The sequence below is a fragment of the Neodiprion fabricii genome, chromosome 3, assembly GCF_021155785.1.
Source record: "Neodiprion fabricii isolate iyNeoFabr1 chromosome 3, iyNeoFabr1.1, whole genome shotgun sequence".
Classification (NCBI taxonomy): Eukaryota; Metazoa; Arthropoda; class Insecta; order Hymenoptera; family Diprionidae; genus Neodiprion; species Neodiprion fabricii.
In genome coordinates, this window is record NC_060241.1 from 27,449,274 (window position 1) to 27,464,882 (window position 15,609).

The window sequence follows — 15,609 nt, forward strand, 5'->3', positions numbered from 1 at the left end:
TAAAAGTCTCGCTAGGTCTTTGCTCTGTTTGGCCAAGCTCTCGCTTTGTTGCCGAACAAGTATCGCTTATTTGGCGTTTCTCCTTGGTGCCCGCCGCTGATGACCAGGAGGCCAATCTCTCTCCACGGCTGTCCTCGTCCCTCCTTCGCGGTTAAACAACGACGGAAAGAGTTGCACAATCCGCCAATGTCTCACAAAGGAACTGGGACACAGCCGAGAGTTTTATTAAAACGTTCCTGATCTACTTACGGAATTCTGTCGCAGAGAGGAATCCTTCGTCGCCTGTCCTTGCAGGTATGCAGACCGGCGAACGCGTATCGCGATCTCGATCCCAATTACGGCCAGAGAGTTCAAAGCCGCATCCTTCGGTCAAGGATCAGAGGTTTATCACGAGCTTTGGGAACGGCGCAAAGTAACCGCGTGTGGGTAATTTATCGCTGACTTAATGACTCGCCTCTCCCGCCACCGGCGGTCAACCTGCGGCGTGTTACACCTGAAGGCACCGGCGCACCGTTCGCCCGGATCACTCTGCTCAACTCGAGGCGACTCTTAGTGTCCGATAAACTTTTAATGCGGCAAGAAACCGCCTCATCCCGTGCTCGTATATACCTGGGTAGGTAACTGTAACCAGCTAGTTAGAGTCACTCCGCCACTTTGATTCCGCCCTCTGATCGTTAGTCTTCCGTTTCGCCGCATTGTCCGTCTTCTTTGAACAAAGGATATCTCGGAGGAATCCCCCGGCCCCCTAAGGACGAACGACTCTCGTCCACCCATTCACGCCCGCGGATCTTCTTCGAGACTCTTTTCACAATTTGCTGCTTTTATTTCAGCTGTGCGACGACCACGCTTCTTTCCTGCTACTCCCTATTCGTCCCTTCGATATACGACGGCTGAGTTCTGTCGCGAGATACGTGCGTGCATCGAATTATCGATTTTTCAAGAATCGCGAAAGGAAGCGAGTTCGGCATTCGTGAAAATTTCTTACGTTTCTTCAATTGCCACGAAGGTCGTCATCGAGTCAATCATCGCCATTGAGCGACTCAGCTGACTGGATATAAATTCTTAAGGTAATTATCGTTGTTTATCCTTCGCCTGACAGGCGGATAATTAAAAAATTGTTGGCTTTGTTTTTTTTCTTTTTACGTAATTTCTGAACCGTGGCGAACATTCGACGGGATTGTACGACACGCTGATTATCTAGTTGGAATTTAATACTGCGCCATCGGTATAATGTCGAGAATTTTTCCATTTAATTGAAATCGTCTGCAAATTATGAATGAATGGAATTTACTTGAAAATGTAATAAAATAAACACAATCGAAAATTCAGCTGTATTCTACGCGTTGACGGACCAATTTTTCGCCTGACGAGAAGAATTAAATTCTGTTAACAAAATATAAAATACAGATTTTGAAGGATTTTCAGTCAGTGTATAACTAATTTATGTAAGTCATAATCCTTTCGAACCGACGAATCATAATTTTTTAAAAACTGAAACTTTCAACCCCTACTTCGAGATGATTTCCATCTAGACCGAAGTTGCTTCTTTGATCAATTTCAATGAAAATTCAGTGTGTTTTTAATTTCAATTTGTTTTTCCGAAAAACATTTCGTAACTCCGATGGAATTGATGAAAATGGTCCCTGTTAGATTTACAGCTGAGCTCGAAAATATTCCGACACTTTTACCAGCGCGGCGTTGTTTGAAATTGCAGATTGTTACCCACAGCCGAAAAAGCTCGAAAGAGATACCGAGGATCGATGATGCGGATAAGGTTGCTTTCCTGCCTCCTCATTCTCTCGGTGTTTCTCGCATACGGTAACTGCGCACCGCGTCGCCTCAGTATGGATTTCGTCTACTTTCCCGACCAAATAGATTACATCCGAGTTTCGTCCCAATGTCCCGGTGGTCTCGTGTACTGGCCGCCGAATGGTCGATGCTACAAAGAAGGTCAGCAAGGGCCCTGCAACGTTGGCCGCGTCTTGGTTTTCAATCGAAAGGAATACCGACCCTTCTGCCGGAACGTCGGATAACCTTCATCCACGGAGCTTCTACCTTGTCTTCGCATGTTACGATATCACAATCAGAAGGCAACAATAGGCGGGGACAGCGACAGGTGGGGTCGAATGTAAGGGTGAAAAATTTGAAGAGGTTTTAAATTATCGAGCCCACAGGGAGCCACGTCGAACGGAGCAAATTGTCAGACCTGAAATTGAACATTCGAACGCTGCTTACAGAGATCTGCAATTGACGTTGTTGTCCAATTTATGTGAATTATAGGGCTAATGTTGACTGTATGAGTTATCGTTTATTGCGGTTGTGTATTAATAAAAATTTTCCGGTCTATAAATTGAAACGAAATAGGTAGAAAAAATTATGGTACCGCTGAATGGCGTGGATATTATATTCTGTAGTGTTATATGCTACACATAAGTTAGATATACGGATATCGGGGGATCGACTATATGGGTTTCTTTTTACATTCGCGAATACGATATCTTGGAACGAAATGTAGCATCGATTTGCAATTTGTGACAGAGGGTTGACAATGCGACGAGGCGGAAGCGAAAAAATGATTTCGAGCTGAGCTTGCGAAATATCGTATATCCAATAGCTGGGCTGGCCAGAAATACCAATACGTTTTTAGAATAATAATAACTGAATTTAGGTACGCCTCGATTACGTTTTTGTTCTACCGTGCTTTATGCAATATGTAAATCCGATCAGACGTGTTATTGTGATTATGGATATGGTCCCAGGGTTTCGGTTTGTATTGTATGAATTGCACCACCGCGGACATTATCGTGTTCCTGTTCGCTACCGATTGTTATTATTCTAGACAGTTGATAACTGATTTCCGATAACAAAAGCTCGGCAGCATTAAATACGTGCGCCTATATTTTCGTTACCATCATTAATACAGTCCTGCAGTTCCGTTTGATGGACATATCGAGAGAAAAAGAACAACTGTTGATGAAAAAGTTCCTCGTTATAATGATTAATTTTTCCGTATCAAATGATTTATGTCTCACCTGCTGGCAGCCACTGCGCCGCAGGTATTGCGTGAAAATTGAAGAAGAAGAAGAAGAAGAAGAAGAAGAAGAAGAAGAACGCAAATAATGTGCGAACGAGGTTTATTTCCTCCCGTGTTAAATTAAACGAATCTTTCTTCGAACGACGGGCACTCTAAGCTAATTATCTTCAGGTAATTGGGGGCAGATTCCACGTCTTAAACCAAGAGAGCGAGAGAGAGCGAGGGAGGGATAATTATCTCTCCGTGGGTAAATCGGGTAATGAATATAAGACGGTGAAGATCTAAAAAATGCAGGTGTTACAATTCTTTTCCAATCGTCAAAAATTGCACTTCAACGATCGGGATCTTGACGAGTACCGATATTTTCTGAAAGGTTGTATCCAGTTTCTTAAAAATTTGAAAATGATGGTATTTAATTGACCTAGCGATTCGGTTGACGATTCTAACTCTACCTAAGTTTTTAATTACCCTTGTGAATGAAAACGACGTTGAAAAAACCACTTTAGAGCCTGCACAAGACGGCGTGCCTGTGTTTACATCATTATTATTACTATAAGTAGGAGAAACCAGGGTCTCACAGGTAGGTACCGGCATTATAACGTAATAATTATATTCCATAATTAATCAATTAACTCCTATTGTCAAGCATCAGCAGCCTGAAGAGTTTTCTTGCGGAAAGGTGTTTCATTAATTTATATCATGTTTTTGACAGCTAATTTGAGTATGGTATAATGCCGAGAATAAATATACCCAGTCATACTGGGTGTTCTACTTCACGGCTCTAATACAAAATTTCAACATACCTTTTCGATGTTCGTTAGACTCAAGGGATTAGAATAAAACGAGTGATTGACATTTTGCTCAAAGAATATTACGTTTTCGCTACACTTTTTTCTTTTTTTAGACAGTGTAATTCAGACAGAACAATAAGTATATCGCTATCGAATCAGCACATTTTCTATTAATCCGAGTTCATGGTTCATAGCAGCTTTTTTAGGGTTCCGTACCTCAACAGGAGAAAAACGGTACCCTTACAGGTTCACTTCGTTGTCCATCCGTCTGTGGAGATGCTTTTTCTCAGGAACGAGTCAAGGTATGAAGTTGAAATTAATATCAAACAACGCGTTGTCCGATCCCTTGGATGTGTAAAAAATTCATGTCACATAGTTTGATACTCGCAAACTCACTCGTAAAAATCTGTAGCGTACTTCCCATTGACCAAGAATCATGAAATTTAGAGGGAGGCAAGGTCTCACAGCACGAGTAAGGAAAAGAGTCCGAAAATAGCTGATTCTTAGTTATATCACATAGAAAAAAATAATCAAGTTTGTCCGGAAACCTCAAGGCGCGAGTCATACTTGCACAGTCCCGTTTTTATAGAGAGATGTCGGACCTCCGTCAAATATGGTAAATCTCATTTCACAATACTTACTTCATCTGGGAAATAAAATCTTTTCAAACTCCGGTAAATAATAAGGCTTATTGTGCTTGTGAGTTGCCTAGGAAAAGTTTGGAAAATTAATGATGGAATATAAAAAGTGTCTGATTCAGCAGCGTATCCCAAATTCAAATCGAGTGAAAACTAATCGAAAATACGTGAGCTTTTCCGTTACAAATTTTCGAACTTTTCTTAGTTAAACCACCAGCACAATCGTAAGCCCTATCATTTCCCAAACTTTGAATATATTTCATAACTCAGAAGAAGAAAAAATTGTATGAAAAATTTGATGGAGATCCTACATTCTTTTAAAGGTAAAATGGCTTCTGCGTAATGTGAAGAAAAATCTACAGAACACCCAATTATTGACCATCAAGAAGTTGTAGTTTACAGTCAATAACAGGAAACCTCATACGCTGTATCAAACTTTGAGTTATAAAGGACCAGTTCTTGAAATTCTAGCTGTTTTATTTTTTTATTTTTACAAATAACTCAGGAATGGTTGAACGGAGAAAAACCAGAGAAACAAGAGGTTGAAAAAATTGGATCTTTATCGAGGAACTCTATGGAAATAATTGCAGGGGCTGTTGAAAATCTCAATATGTTCAGAACGGCGTGTGTGTTTACGTTTTGCACCCTCGAATTTGCCAGCGTATATTCCTGAATAAATACAATTCCAATACTGAAGGTTTCAATAACTCGAACTCATCTAATGCGCGACGCGTATACCTATATACCTATATATCTGGCGAAAGGGTTCGCTGGCACTGGAATAACTCGAAAAAGACATATTTTACTTTTTCAATTCGTCGAATAACACGGAAAAAAAAACATATTCACAAGAAACAATGTATGAAACAGATAGATTACGGAGCGACACCGTCGCGCCATGAGTTTTTCAAGAGCAGCAAGAGTCCCTAAACTATTTAGACCTACCAAACTCGAATCAGGGTTGGATGAAAAAAAAAAAGAAGGTGATTCGATCCGATCCGCTTGAGGATTAGGACCTATCTTTAAAGATGTACACGACCTGAATATATTTGTATACGATTTCTGCAGCACCCGCATCGAGGGATATTTTATTTATCAGATTTACATAAAATAGTCACTGTTTAATCGAACCTGGCATATTATATATATATATATATTGTTACAAAGGGTAAAATCACCCGTTTTGTCCCCTTTTAAATGATCTAGTAGTCATCATAGATAAAAGACGTTTATAAACCTCTTATGTCTTTAAAAAGAATAAGGTTGCTGCGTCAACCGATATTATTGTAAAAACAGTCAGTCTCTAGACTTTAAAAAGAGAGCTTGTGTCCAAATACATCTATTTTCTTTCTTAATATTCCTTGTTCGTGAGACTTCTTTGGCTCGGCGTTCGCTTAAATCGCACAGAGAACTCTTTGATTCTCTTAGATCTTTCGTAATTTCCCCCCGTTGTAACAATATATATACATATATTACAGGTAAGAAGAGACACGGAATATCTGCACGTAATCTGTCACCGTCCGCGTATGTCGAGTACAAGATATTTTGCAAGGAGTATACATATTTGAGTTTGAACAGAGAGTGGAGAGGATAAGAAGAAGTATGGCGAAAATGGAAAGAAAAAAACCGTCCCGGATAGCATATCCGTATTAACATTCAGGATACGCGGAGGTCGGTGTAACAATTTTTTGTTAAGTACATTTCAATATGCCAGGGAATAGTCTCCGTTGGACGCGCTGCAATATTCCTCGTTCGCATTGTACGTGTCCCATAAGTTGGCAGCCGAGCTCCCTTTCAGCGACAGCTTGACAGAACATACGCTTTCCCCCCTCCCGCCGCCCCCGCCCTTCATCCCCCGCCGCCGCCGCTCTTCCCAGCACGTTTCACGTTTCGCCTGGACTGTTCCCGAAAATAAAAGTTTATAAGGTGGCATCTGTGCATGCGGGAGAGCGAGAGTAGCCTGGAGAGGGAGAGAGAGAGAGAGAGAGGTGAGGAGATCCTCTCGAGACGGAGGAAGATAGGGAATGACGTGGCGGGTTCGCCGGGCGGAGGAGAGACGTGAGAGCCACGTGCTGAAATAACGCTTATGTTTTTGATTTGAAACACGTAAGGGAACCACATTGAAATCGGATAGGGGAATAGGACTCTAAACGGGAGTCTAAACTCCGAGTCGAAGGAGAGACGTGAGGGGTGGCTGAAGGGAGATAGAGAAGGAGAGAGAGAGAGAGAGAGAAAATGAAAAAGGGGGGAAGGATGGGACGACCGGGAGACTGAGGGTCGGAAAAGGGGAGGAAAGAGGAGTGAAACTAAAAGGCTGCAGGATCGAATTTGCAACGACAGGAGAGGTCGATCTATCGGCTATTTTCCCCGAAATATTTGCAAGTACTTTCCAGCTTTGCATAAGCAGTAGGAATAATGCAACGATCTTTCTTGACGCACGTTAACGCTCGCCCTGAGGAACCAATATGTTTGGTATTCATTAGCGAAGTTAAAGAAAAAGAGGGTCGCAAGGCGCAGGGATGACGAGGAGAGGCCCGGCTTATTGTTATATTTCGACACGAAGAGTGTATGAAGCGATATACAGACTGGAAGCTTATCTGAAAAAGGACGACGCGTAACGATCAGCGTACAATACATCTCGGAAGGAAAAAATGATGAAAAATTTTGAAGAAGTGAAAAAAAGACATGGAAAAAAAGGAAACTTGTCGGCGAGTAATGAATTGACCGCGGCCTTCTTCTTTGCCGCTCTCTTTACTCTTTACGTTTATACACACATACAGATCGTAACGAGAAAGGTTAGGAGTGGTGAAATTTTATGCAGCTTAAAAAATTGAACTATGACGTGAAATGATAATAGCAGGGCCATCTCCGAAAACCCGAACACGAGGCACCAATAATACGTGCCGTTATCAAAGTTGAGGTCCTCGATTTCTTTTCATCATAAAACTTGACTGCGTATTGTAATACATTGTACGATAAATAATCGCTTCGCGAAAATTTCGTTCATAAGTTTGAACGGTTAGGTGTGCCAAATATACGCTAATCTTCAGGTGAAATACATTGCCGTGAATAACGGATTGTTTTTGCCGTAACGCAGATACGGTACAGATTTTATTCAAGTTTTCGCTGAGATGACGTTAAAGTACAGAGTGCAGTTGTACGGGGGAAGTTTGAAGAAGTGGGGAAACTTGTAATCGGATTATTGCCTACATACCTACAACGACGTGGCATAAACGGAGAGAAATCTGAAGTGACAACCCGTGCCAAAGTTTTCTTAATTGCATTGTTATTGCGTTATTGTGGCGCAAACTGTTAACTCCTCGCACAATGCTTGCAAACCACCCGCTGAAGGTGTTCTGATTTTGAACTCCTGGACTCCGAATCCATACTTTTCAAGCCAGAATCTCGCGCAGTTCCAACCAAAAATAAAAGAAATATGCGTTTCACTTTTTGGCGAAAGTGAAGACAGAGAAATCACTGCTTTACCCTTGGAATGAGACTGCGGATCAAAAAAACTTTGATATGGTGAAAGTTTCCTGGTCATGTTAACTATTTATAATTGTCTTGACGATTCGGACATTCATTTAGATTTCTGCAAATTTCGTTTGAACCTGACAAATGAGCAATTCGTACCTGTTCCTGGGAGTCTGATTAAACGCATTAAAATTGATGAGAATAGGTATATCAGCTACGCAAGTACACGTGTAAATTTTAGTCAGTGTTAGGTGGATGGAGAAAATAGATGGCGTCACGAACGCGGAGCGATGTTTCAAAAGTTCGTGCCCGGGGAATTTTTGATTTCACTTTCTCAGCACGTCCAACGAGATTCCCAACAGTTGTCAGCCACTCCCGATGATAAAATGAATTCCACGTCAACCTTCTTTAATTTGTCGATTTTCACCGCTCGATAATGATATATGTTCGGTGAAAAGTTTCCGGCCGTATTTCAGGACAAGGATTACCAATACAGGCGTTATTCGCGAACCTTTCCAAGAGCGGGAAAAATCATGAAACGATATTTACATGTCGGTTATGTGGAGTAATAAAAAAAAAGCGAGGTGCAGCAAATTATGTAATCGTTCCAAGGATATGGATTAGAATATTCCTTGAGCAGCCCGCCTGGGGATGATGCCTTTTTAAACCAGCAAAGAAATTATGTAAAACAGACATTTTGTCTACGAAATAACGACGCTGACTTTAAATACCCGAATACGGTGAATCTAGTTTTTAAAATACACTCGGCCGACATCGAGTAAAACTCGAGTAATGATTAGAGGTTGTTGATACTGTTGCAGCCAGGACACAGACACGAACCGCGATTGCGTAGGTAGGGCAGATCTTTTTTCGGAATTCTCGGATTCCGATTCTCCGCGGGAGGGCGACGTCGAATATCGGGTTTCCAATTTAATTCAAATATAAAAACGCAGCCAAAGCCCACGCGAATCGCAAGATATATACCGAACATTAGATCCAATCGTGATACACGATCCCATCAGGATCGAAGATTCTCGTCGTTAGACTGTACGTCTTATATCACACAAGGTTAGTAATTCGGCGACGGAAAGAAAAGCGAGAAAGAACACGCACCGGTAAAAAATGATCGGCATCGATTCGACCATCTGCACCAATTACCGTGAGCCTCGATTTTGCGCGTATTATACCTATAAATAAGTAACGTTGAGAACTTATGCAAGAGAGGGATGAAAATTGTGGCGGAAAGAGATTTCGTTGAAAGTCGATCGGCAAGGTTGGTGGGTGGAGAAATCAAAGTATCACGTCGTCGCCAAGGACCGAAACTTTTCCGAAACTGAGATCAGCAGGGCTCCAGACTATCGTTTCCGATTTAGGACGATTTGCGCCTGCACCCAGGTGTAACATAAGGCACGAACATTCTACCGAGGCCTTTTCACGGGCGAGCAAGTTGAAACGATATTCAAACCCGCGCGACGAGTCTTAAGCTCCAGCTTCCGAGCTTTTATAATTCTCGAGGCATTTCTCTCCGGCGGCCTCGCCCGTCCGCCCTGCACCGCCCTTCTTTCCGCAGGTCTCCCTCCCGACTCGGCCGCGCCGAGTTGCGCCATATTTCAAACGTCATATTAGCAAAGACCATGCATCTTCCAAGGGTAAAATGTCTATGCCGGCGCAAGGCTTTACCGCCACTACATTACGTGGCGCGGGTTTCCACTCGACGCAGCCGGCATCACGTCGTCAAATTCCAGTCGCCCCAGCGCCAACAATTAAAAAAATGAATACGGAGACGGTGAACCTTCTTACCAGTTCCAGCGTAAGCACGTGGGTTTGAAAAAAGATGTCGATATAACCGTAACTTCGATTTCGAATCGGACATGTATTAGTTAAGCTATAGGGGGCAAATATTTGACTTAGGGATACGTCATAGCTGTTACAGAGCGAGTGCAAACACGTGTGAAAGTACGCGCGGTGTAGGACGTTATACTTCCGGCGAGCAGGGGCCTCTTGACTAAATATTACGGACGTGCTTCGGCAGAGCAGTAAGCCGGCAAATATAAAGTTAAGAGAGTACGGAGGAGAACAAGTATTTATATATGTGTATACATCTGTACAGTTGTGTGTATTATATACCGGAACAATGGGTGGGTGAAAGGAGTGGTGGAAAATTTAGCGAGGGACGTATTACGTGGTGTGCGTATACTGTGTATATACGTGGACAGAAGTCGGTGCCGGAAGTCCGAATTCAAATTCGAGCAAGAAACTCGACAGCGACCGACCATCAATTACGGAACTTGAATTCTAGTTTGTATTATATAATTGGTTGATTGTTGGCTTGTTGGTAAAAAATAACTATTTGATTCCTTCTGCGATAAAAAATCCAAGTCAGACTTCAAACGCAGATCGATTGTTCCGGAATAAGATTCGGAGAACGGAAAATGCGAGTGATCTTCCGGTTGGTAGACATCGGGATTATTAAGTGGTATCGCGTCTAAAATCTGCTATCTAACTTTCTTGTCGTAAATATTGCAACATCTGGCGCAGCTCATACGGCTTCGAGTCACGCCTCTCTCCCTCTACATTTCATTTCACTTCGGAGATACTTTACTGAAATACCGTCGAGATCCACCGATTCTTGGAGTCTGCGGGAGCTATAGCGACGCCTGTGCAGTTCACGTGTAACGCTCTCCTACCTTCTGCTACCACCATCTTCCCTCTCCTTCTCTTTGTCTGGGTAATTTTCTCTCGCCGGGTTTTAGTTTCTCCACAAAAGACGGGGAGCTATGTCATCGACAGATTGCACCACCCGAGGAGGAACACCGGGATAGTGGAACCGTGGCATCGAGGCGCGTGGTGGAGGCTCTCCCCTCGATATCTATAGAGCCATTGATTAACCTGCTAAGACTTCTACCAATATAGAGGCGATAACCGAAGTATCGATTTCCCGGATACAGCGTGGCAGGTATTGGAGGGAATCCCATCCTCCCTCACAATTTTATACCAACTAATCGCAAGGATGCACTGTAAATGCCTCGCTTGCAGTGTTTCTCGGAATATCAGCTTTTGATGATTATTTAGCTCGGTAAAATTTCCGAAAACAGTCGAGAACCGACGACTGATATTCTTTGCTGCATAGTTTTTCGCGGCATCAGGTGAGACGGGTACGTTCATCGTTTACTGTACGTTTGTAGAGCTTTTGAGAAAATCAGTAACTATTTGGTTCAAAGACATCCGTATACTTGTATAGACTCGGCCGCCGTAAAATCACAGTGATTTTCGTGCCTCGAAGACTAATAGGTCCTCACCAAGGGTTGAAATTTGAGCGTTGATGCCGAGGCCACGGTCGAATATTTTATTCACCCTCGCTTCCCTCAGTATCCGTGATACAGCTCACTCCAGGAAAAAAAATCCGACTGACCGTGTCTCGAGTTGAACGGGTTTGATTTAACAATGTTGCAGATATCAAGTCAATTGCGATTAGGATTACACGCTGCTGGGGTTATTTTGGCTCGTGTTTGATAAAACGATTCACCCCGCAGTCATGTAAAGTTTTCATCCTTTCCTCTTTAGCGACATAATTTAACCCCCTTCATTCAATAACGTTGTAACTCGATTCTCCCCGGTTTACAGAAGAAGTTTAAGAAGCTTTTATCATTTCGCTTCGTCACAGCTTACACACACACCCACACAGACACATACACAAACCTTGCGATCAGATTTAAGGACCTAAAGTTTCGATTAAGCTCTCCCTGCTTTTCATCCTTATCCCCGTATTATCGAACCTCACGTTTCTATATCCTCGCAGTACAGTAATTTCTACAGCCATAACGAACGAGCGGTGGGAAAAGGAATCCTATGAACTCAATTACGACACACATATAACATAGTGGCGAACAATTTTCTCGAAAGATAAACACTTGTATGAACACTTGAGGACTTTGCCACCGCATCAGATACCGATCAGTTGAATATATACCGCAGAGCTACACGAGACAAATTACCGTCAACCATCGGCTTCGGATGTAATTGAACGCGTTCGAATGATTTAAGGGATCTGCAACGATGTATATCACGACAAATTGCATGCATTGTTCTGAGACAGTGCAGCCAACTGCACAGGACAGCTTCGAAATTTAATTAAATTGTTGATCGTAGGTGGGTATAAACTTGAGCATCAGATGCCGGTAGTCGCTCGGAAGATCCTTAGAGCACATCGAGGAAAAGTCATCATTGATCGACCCTTTCAAACTAACGCTGTCTTCATTGCTTCCCCATTTAAGCCCGCAACACGTTTTCTTTCATCTTGTCATTTGATCGCGCTGCTTAAGGCCAGAAGAAAGTAAAGCTTGCAAAATTGATCGACTGGTCGATAATGAATATGCTCAATGTTCGCGAGTCGCGAACTTTTGGGAGCTCGGAGTTATATCTTGGATAATTTTAATATAAAGCGAATCTGCTGAAAATTAATCTACAGAATATTACCGATGAGCATGAGATACGAAAAAAAAGAGCTGAAAACAACGCAAGAACCTTTGTTCATATTTATGTAAGATTTAATTACAACCCAGCTCGTGGAACGTACCATTCTTTGCATACTTCTCCGTAATGTATCAAAGAAAAAATAGATTGAACTTTTTCCTCTGATGCCCGCCACTGCGAGTAGAACAAGCCTTGATGTCTCTGGGTGGGTGGAAAAAAGTTAGAGGTCGCTTCGAAGTCATCTCAAAGCAGTTAAGTATTTGCATATACAACTAACTTCGTGAATAAAACGAAGCGGCTAAACAAGCTACCCTCGATGCACAAACAAAGGATTAAATATAGTCGAATAAAACCTTCTTACCTCCAGTCTGCTGTATGCTCATTTAATTATTGTAATTATTTCGCTCTCATCGTCCGATTGATCGTTTCCGAGCTCTTCTGACCCTTCAGAAAGCAGTTCGCTGTCACTTTCGAGTATTCCTAATTCACGCAATTTAGTGATTTCAGAATCATTTCAAATCGCTGAACCTTATTTACTCTGTTGGCGATAATAATCAGAAGCGGTTCGATCGTTAGAATAAATGAAGAAATTGTTATATTGTTCAGGCAATGGAATCAAGGCGTGGTATTTTTCACGAGGAAGACACCGTTGGTGTATGGCCAAGATTGCCCATTTTTTCCTCTTTGAAAACGCGGTGAAAAAGTTTAGGATGATGATTTATTAAACAACGTTAAATGTGTTCGAAGCATCAGTCTGTATGTGTAGGTGTATATGTATAATATGTATGTACGGTTGGGTATCGACTATAAGTTTCTGCCTTCAAAGTTTACTGCCCGCGAGCGAGAGAAGGAGAGTGGAGCAGATCGACGACACGGCAATAAGTGAGATGTTCTTTTGTTTCACACCCGTTTTTGAAATACACTATCTACCGGTTCAGCTGCTTCCGCTTCCGGCTCCTTGCTAAGTACGTAACATCTACTTCGTGTTTCATATTTATCCTCTGATTTTTATTATTATACCCAGCGTCGTTTCATCTCGTGCAGGAAAGAAGTTTTGGAAATGTATGATCAAAGTCCAACGAGCTGTCGTTACCGATAACGACATCTCGAGCACAACCTTTTCGAGTCTCAAACGCGTTCTGTAATGAGTGCCCGATGTGATGGAAAGTAGTCCAATTGCAGGAAAGGATTTCCACGTTCGAAAAGACACTCGATGCATTGTCAACATTTTCTCCATCGACAGTCGGCCAGCAATATTTTGACTCGTCATAGGTGTAACCGTTGAGTGTAACAGCCGGATGTAAAGTGTACCCACGAACAAATGTAAATTACTTGCGTTTTCGGGACTTCTATGAGTTGTCTAGATTCCGGAATGTGGAAGTCCTTGATTACATACCAGACTCACAAGCAAACCGCACAACCGAGCTGCACAGGGTTCACATTCAAGTGAAAAGGAGTTATAGGAGTGTGGGAGCAACTAGATGCGGAATGGAACCGGCAACGGCAACGGAGCTGACAACACCTAGCTCGTTCAGAGCGCACACTTGCACGTATCTCCGAGACGTGCTGGCTGCATGCACCCCATCGAGCTCGAAGCACGTGTTAAGTAAAATTGGATGTCTGTTAAGACAGATATGTCCCGGTTATAACGTTCTAGGATTATTTCAGCTCCGCGGGCTTGCGGGCGTCGTCGACGAAACTTGATTAAAGCTGCAACGCCAAATGCCGCGTCGTTTGGTATTCGCGTGCAATTTAACACGGGAATGGCAGCGATCATGTAGGATACGATGTACGGCTGGAATTAGCGGCGCGAGTGGGTAACTCTCGAAACGGAATCGGGATGATGACGTGTGTCCGACGAGAAACCGGCCAGCCGCAAACGGACGTTGATAACTGGTTCAACCGTTGCTTTCAGAGACTTATTAGCGAGGATAGTTGGGGTAATGTAGAGAAATGCGACCATTCGGTACCATTTCACCGTTGCTGCTAAGCAAGCACGTCCTGATGGAGTTTATTTGAATTAGCTGGACTCTTGACGCTTCAAGTGTTCGAAAGAAGCTCGAGTATATTACCATTAAAGATACTACCACCGACCGTTTGTATTCTGGTTGAGGTTTCCAAGAACGTGAGATGCTGCCGCTGAGAATTATTACTCGCGTTATCTTGACCGTGTGACTCAGCCTTCTTTTAAGAAACAATAATGGCATTCTAGTTCTTGGTCTTGGTATTTTACACGGCTATTTTTTATGCAAGAACATTTGGTCGTTAGTCGTCTGAGCAATCGAGCACATTAAAGATTCCAACTTTAAAGCCTTCGACTTAGTCACGATTATTAGAAAAATATGTCTGCCAGTAAATCGACACTGTGAGGATCGTGTGAAAATTATAAATGAGAAAAAGTGAACTTGGGTGTTAAAGTACGACCCTCGTGGGAACCGAGATATTTTTAACAAGTATGTCAAGTAATGGGATTCCCATCGGATATTGTACACCGATTGATATTACCCACGGGGGAGGGGAAAAATATCGCGACGCTTTTATTTTTCCGCCGACGTTTTCTTTCCCCTTGATACAAACAGATTTTTTTCCTCAAAAGTCCGCCAGCTCCGTAACACTAATCCCGGAGAACGCGGGCTGGCGTAATCCTGCGGTAATCAAGACTCGCGGTAAACTGCTGAGGAATAAATGAGAAAATCATAACTCATCGAAATTTTCACCAGGGTTCAACTCGGCGCAGTTAAATTGTTAAAAAAAAAACAAGAAGAAGAGTGAAGGAATAAAAATGGAAGGCAACAAGGAGAAAAAGAATGAAGAATAATATACGAATGAAAATTTAAGGAGAGAGGTAGGGGGTGAAAAAATCTCGGAAAAGCAAACGCTTGCAAGTATCAAACTACACCATAAATCCACCGTACGGTATAATTTCGAGAATGTATATTACGATCCCTGCACAATTTTCGCGAATCTTATTAAGCGGATCGACGATGCAGCGCAAACTACTTTCTTTTTTGTTGCGAGAATGGTTAGGGTGCTACTTTCGCATGTGCCTTCCAATTCGCGTATAGGAATTCTCAGGTGATCGTGGGTGTGGAGGTGGACGGACGTCGGGGGGGTGGAAGAGTTTGGCACGTGGGCCAGGACGCATGCGTTTCGCGTTATTCCTGGAGAACAGCGATCCACGAGCCAGTCACTGTCTGAA

The 15,609-nt window shown here is 42.6% G+C and overlaps 1 long non-coding RNA gene across 1 annotated transcript; it reads left to right on the plus strand.

The window, feature by feature from the left end:
* The first annotated feature begins 359 nt into the window (after nt 1–359).
* On the plus strand, nt 360–2,350 carry LOC124177187. Its single transcript, XR_006869546.1, has 3 exons — nt 360–613; nt 831–1,067; nt 1,715–2,350. It is a non-coding gene; the product is annotated as an uncharacterized LOC124177187 (long non-coding RNA).
* The last annotated feature ends 13,259 nt before the right edge of the window (nt 2,351–15,609 follow it).